This window comes from Apis cerana, linkage group LG1 (genome assembly GCF_029169275.1).
Source record: "Apis cerana isolate GH-2021 linkage group LG1, AcerK_1.0, whole genome shotgun sequence".
In the NCBI taxonomy this organism is placed as follows: Eukaryota; Metazoa; Arthropoda; class Insecta; order Hymenoptera; family Apidae; genus Apis; species Apis cerana.
Window position 1 is genome coordinate 24034966 of NC_083852.1, and position 6000 is coordinate 24040965.

General features: G+C 36.5%; 1 protein-coding gene across 6 annotated transcripts in view; it reads right to left on the reverse strand.

Annotated features, from left to right (window-relative positions):
* Window positions 1-4046, reverse strand: part of LOC108002081 (bromodomain adjacent to zinc finger domain protein 2B) — a 136191-nt gene extending 132145 nt beyond the window's left edge. For 4 of the 6 annotated variants that reach the window (XM_062086768.1, XM_062086771.1, XM_062086801.1 and 1 more), the window contains exon 1: window positions 3152-4046. The gene's annotated coding sequence lies outside the window, so the exon portion shown is untranslated. The remainder of the gene's footprint in view (window positions 1-3151) is intronic. The other 2 variants (XM_062086785.1, XM_062086759.1) reach the window with 1 other exon arrangement.
* Window positions 4047-6000: the final 1954 nt, after the last annotated feature.

Sequence of the window (6000 nt, forward strand, 5' to 3'; positions counted from 1 at the left end):
TTTTTCAACGTTCAACGGGCGACGGAGACGACGTCGACAACGATAACGGAGACGAGGACGATCGATTTTCGTCGAAAACGATGGACACAATCGCAAACGACACGAGCAGAGTCTGTTCTTCCCGAGTTCGTAAACGAGTTCATTCGACAACCAGCAAATCCCACGATGCCGAGTGGCGCGTTGCGTGATCGAGCACGAACGAACGAAGCCTGGTAATAAGCGGCTGAGAATCGTTCGAGGCGTATACGAGTCCTTTCCACTATAACAAAATACGCTCGACGTAACCTCGATCAATTTATGGGGCGTCGTAGGTAGATAGAAAATTATGCTTGCTACCTGCGCGTCTCGAGTTCCAACAGCAATATAAGACACCATATTTCTCTGCTTTTGTCTTTTTGTTTTCTTCCATTTTTTTCTCATTGATAGAATATACCTAGATGCTAAAAACATTCGAAGTAAAAGTTCTACTTTTGTTATGCTTTGCCGTAGTAAGAGGGAATTGATTTTACAAGATTGAATTTATATTTAGATATAATTCGAGAAAATTTTGGTCAAGCTCATGTTTGTTAATATATAATTTGTAAATTGAATTTGAATATCATAAAGCGCGCAATTAAATTCAGATCGTCGCAATATTAAACAATTTTTTAAAATACAGTAAAAATTAATTAACAAGATTTAAAGAAAATTATTTTGAGATTTTAGTTTTTTATAATTTTTTTAATATATATTTGTAGATTCATATCACACAATTGATAAAATTAGAAAATTATATTTCGAATATTTCAAATTATTTCATTGCATTTATCTATTCTATTTATCAAATAATTTAAATTGATTAATAAATCAAATTAAAAAAAAAAATATCATGTAAAAATGATTGATTTCATAATAAAAATGATTTATTTCATAAATTCATTTAATTACTATAATAAGCCTGTAGCCTATTCATCGCATTACGAGTAAGTTATGAACACCTATTCATTCAGCTAGTATTTGCCAGTTGACTTAAAGGATTCATAGATTCTTTATTCATGTATGCTAATTGCGCTCCACGGATTACGCCGGTTAGTCACGAGATTCATCAGCTGGAAGGGTGAACGCGTCGTTTAATTTGCTGAATCCTGCATTACGTCGTATTTGTACCAATTGTCCGTTTGTAACAATTATCGTTCTTGGACAGGTTGAAACCATCGAGGTGAAGCAACGTTTCGTCTGGCACTATACTATAGCTTCGCAACGTCTTCCGCGATAAGTCACGTTTCGATTTCATAAGACGATCGATCCTTCTACGGAAGATACGCTCTCTTTGTCTCTTTCACGCTCTTTATCTCACACCGATGACGTTTATCATTCGAACGTGAAATACTAAAATTTTATGATCGAAACTTTATGATGTTCATTTAATCCCTTCATTAAGTAAATCGATTTTTTTTATAAAATTAATAATCGAATTGCACATCTTTTTTTTGTCAAATAAACATTTATAGAATCATTAAGTATAATTTGAAAAAAAAATTGTACAGGAATCAAATGATAAATTCACTTTCCTAATATTGTATACGAAATTTCAGGACAAAGTAAAAACAAATTGAATAAAATAAGTTGAACGTGCCAATCAGACGTGACATTGTGAAAGGACAGCCTAGAACATTTCAACTACGGTCTGAAGATACTTTCGAATTTAGTGACTACGAAATCTGTCCATTCTTGCCAACATTTGAAATCTATTAAGTAGATATATACAACTAACCGGATTTTATAAATTTTTTTCATTCTTCAATCGAGTTAAAAATATATCGATGTGTTTTTGTGGAAGAAAACTGTTCTTTTTTTTATTTCAAAGATCATATTCAAAAGAATATATGAAAATTGTTACGTTCGAAAAGATACGAATCGGTGAAATAAAACATCACGCGCTGCGTGAACGTGTAGCGGGAACCTCGATAGAACATAACTGTTTCTCGAATGATTTATTTGTCACCGATATAAGTTGCATCAAAAACTCGAAACTTACGCTTCTATGAATTTTACTAGAAAATCAGTAGTTTGTATGATCGAATAAAAAACAAATAGTTCTTTCGTTATGTTATCATTTGACCGATCCTCCCCACTACCGTTTCTTGCACAATTACATATCTATCATCGATAAAGATACATTTGATATACAATTTTTTTGATATTCGATTATATCAAATTTTTTTGAAATATGGATAATTTTACGAGCATTATAAAATTTTTATTCATTAATTCTTCATGAAGCAACAATAAATTAATGATAAAATTTAATTATACTAATTTTTGTGCGATATGTGATCGAAATTTAAAAACATGCTGCAGCTAACATTGGCGTTGATGTTGGGACGCGAAACGTATCCAACGTGAGCACGCACTGAATGATAGATTGGAAGCAAGCATATCAGCTATATATCCTTTAAAGCGATTCTGAAGTCATCAAATTAAACGGTCGAAAAGATTTCTGCCAAGTACGAAGTCGGTGCGCATCCTCGGTCTCCACCACTTTAGCCGCACTCAACGTAAGAAGTGTTCTCACGGAGAACTCGCAAAAGAGCGCGCATCTCGTTCTTCGGCGTCGATTTAGGTCGTTAACGGTAAAACGGCGTTTGCGCTCCGCGAAACTAAAGAAGACCCGTTAAGACGGCTCTCGATTTTGCTGACGTGCCTCGCGCGATTGCCGTGTAATTGCACCTGCACGAAAATTGCGTCACCATGCTTCTTTAAGCATTGTTCCATTTCCATAATTCTAAATATCCCGAAAACAATTTTTATGTAACTTTTCATATATAGATACATATATATATGGATTTTTTTCTTTTAATTGATTTGAATTATGTAGTAATAATGTTTCAAAAAAATATTACGATGCATGAAATAAAGTTATTACGAATTTCGAATGTGTCGAAAACGACACGTTTGTCACGCAACACGCGCGTCGTCATATTAATTTTTCTTGATCGCTTAAAATATTCGAACGTTCGTATTAATCGCCGTTTAAATGAACAATAGAATTTGAAACGAGACGGATGCGTGTAAGGTATATATACAGGGGAAGCATCAGATTGTATAAAGAAAACGAAAGAAAATGTATCATTACGCTCGACATCTCTCGAAATATATTATTCTGTCTTACCTAAATGAATTTGCTCCTCATGTGTCGTATTGCATCTAATCTTTTATCTTGCTTGCACTTTTTCTATCGTATATGGAATAAATGAACACACATATAAACGTCGCATAAAGAATCAACACCAACGACTGTATTACTTCGGTCGTGTCTCACCTATCGATTTACGATCTATCGATTTCTTTAGTCACCGAAGCACAACTGTGTCACAACCTCAAATTTCAAGGATTCAACGAACTGATTACTCTTGCACTTTATAAAAAATCGGACAAATAACGCGCGAAACTGTTACACTATGCGAATATCCCGTTAAATCGATTTTTTTTCAACTTTGACGATATGCAGCATACTTCTTACCTAACGTATCAAATATTTGGTTCGCGTGTCACGTCGTTGCCTACCGAGCTTGGCTGCACCTTCAATTCGACGAAATATCATTCCACGTCTTTCAACCGCTATGAGACAGCGAGACCTTCGATGAGCCGCACTTTGTGAGAGGGACGCGCAGGTATAACACGATGATGTTTGCAATTGGACCTCGAAGCTTATGATGAGACTCTCACTCGTTCGAGCCCCAAGCACGACACGTCGCGGTGGCGTCCCGAGGAACAAAAAGCCGAGTAACGACGATCACACAAAGGACAATCGATGCTTTTCTCTCTCTCTGGATTTTCACTGATATCCGTCGCACTGATTTCACACGCTACGAATATGTATCACGCTCAAAACACCCGTATTTATAACCGACAAATTACGCGTTCGATTCGATGCGTGTGTTTTGTTTTATAACGCGATATACAAAGGTCGTCCGTTTCTTCACGTTGTCCGCCCAAACAAGAATCGTACTCGCGTCTATCTACGTCCGTACGTCGCGGGCGCCGATGGCGGAATGAACCGGTGGCGCCGCGAGCGCCGACACAGGCGCCCTCGTGAACTAACCCGCCTCTTCTACTGACACAAGCATAACCTCTTACCAATACGATAGACCTACACTCATCGATGCCAGAAATACGCCGCACGAATACATGGAAAATGAGTAGGATCGTACGACAGCTACACTCCGCCGAATCTATAATGGATATTCGCACCGACGGACCACCTGGCCCACCTCCCCTCGCTACAATATCTAACGGGTGTCCATCGATTTATAGCGATACGAACAATGGACAACTAATACATATCGTGTAATATGCCTTGCGTTTTTTCTGGCACAGTATATAATTTGAACAGAGAATTACAGTGCTTTTCGATCGTATTCACATTCTTACGATAATTTATTTTACAATAATATTTTTCTCTTGTTCAAATTAATTGAATCGAAGTATTATTATACAATTAATTAAATTTAAGAATGTTCTTTATGTGATGATTGATATGTAAAAAATTCGAATAAACATCGTAAAATATTAATATTAAAATTATGATTTTTTTGTATGAAATACGACAAAGTGTATAATAATGCTTATTAAATTGAAGATAGATAAAAATATTGACTCGATGATTTAAGAAAAGTGCTGTGTACCTTTCAGTTATTTTCCTTTGGGCAACGACACATAAACGGATTATTGCTATAAGCACGGATAACTGCGATAACGTTGATACAGTTACCTCGTTACCCCTTCTGTCGTAATCGTAATAAAACCTCCACTGTTCTCGAACTCTGCTCTCTGTAACTACGTTAATTGGCCTCTGAACAGCCTGTACGGTCTGCACGACCCAACGAACTAACGGGTGTCTATTTTTTAACCGATTCGATTCCTCGATGAACACCTCTTGCCAGACTCGCATTCATACTTCATCTTGTTTTGAGCATCGATGTATTCCATCCACCTCCATCTTAAATATCAATATATAATCATTAAATCGCTACTATCCGCACAGATTTACCACGTCACGTATGATTATGTATTTCCACGTCAGCTATCGTAATATGCAATTAGTTGGATCGCGTAATAATACGTTTCCTTATTTACATCTCGCTGAAGTTGATGCAGAATAGCAAACGGAGGAAAAGAGCTAACGCGCATGCAACTATGTATATCTCTTCCTTCCGATGTAATCTTGGAAATAGAGGGACTTTGAGGAAACTCATTACAACTACTCGCACTCTGTCGTCGTTATTCTCGTCTTTGTTGTGCTCACTCGAGGGCATTGGTGGACGCTCATTTCTTATCCGAAGAAAGAGAAGTGATTGTCTTAGTTCCATTCGGATTACAACGGGCATTGCCAATATCCGTTAAGATAATTCTCTGATGTATACACGTGTATACGATCGAGAAATTTTCTTATGATTTTAATGTAAGTAATCGAGAATTTATTCGCATTATATTAATAGTATTCGTAATTCTATGTATTATTTTGATTATAAAATATTTAATTAATGTATGGTGAGAAATTTCATTTTGCTGATAAAAATCGACGCTCGTTTACGAATTAACTAAAACTAGTCAATCGGTAATTATTACCATTTACTAATCATTCTTTCATATGCAATTTCATTTTAATACAATTTCATTTTGATACGCATATTAAATGAAATTCGTCAAATCAAAGCGGCATTCACAAAAATCCCATCGTCTATCTTATCATGATGCTCGCATTTCGTTCGTGTGTTCAACTTCGTCATCGTGTGTCGTATTAAAAGTATTGGAGGACAGTCGTTTCCCATCTAAAGAAAGAGAGAAGTCGTTGGTGTTCGGTCGCGTACCTCGCAAACCACAATGCGTAAAGAAAGAAGAAAAGGAAAAGGGGGAGAGAGAGAGAAAGCAAAAGACACAGCGAGAGCGAAAGGGAGAAGAAAAGTTCCTCGATGCCGCTTGCTAGACGATGGAAGGGATACTTGGAGTTGGGAGGGA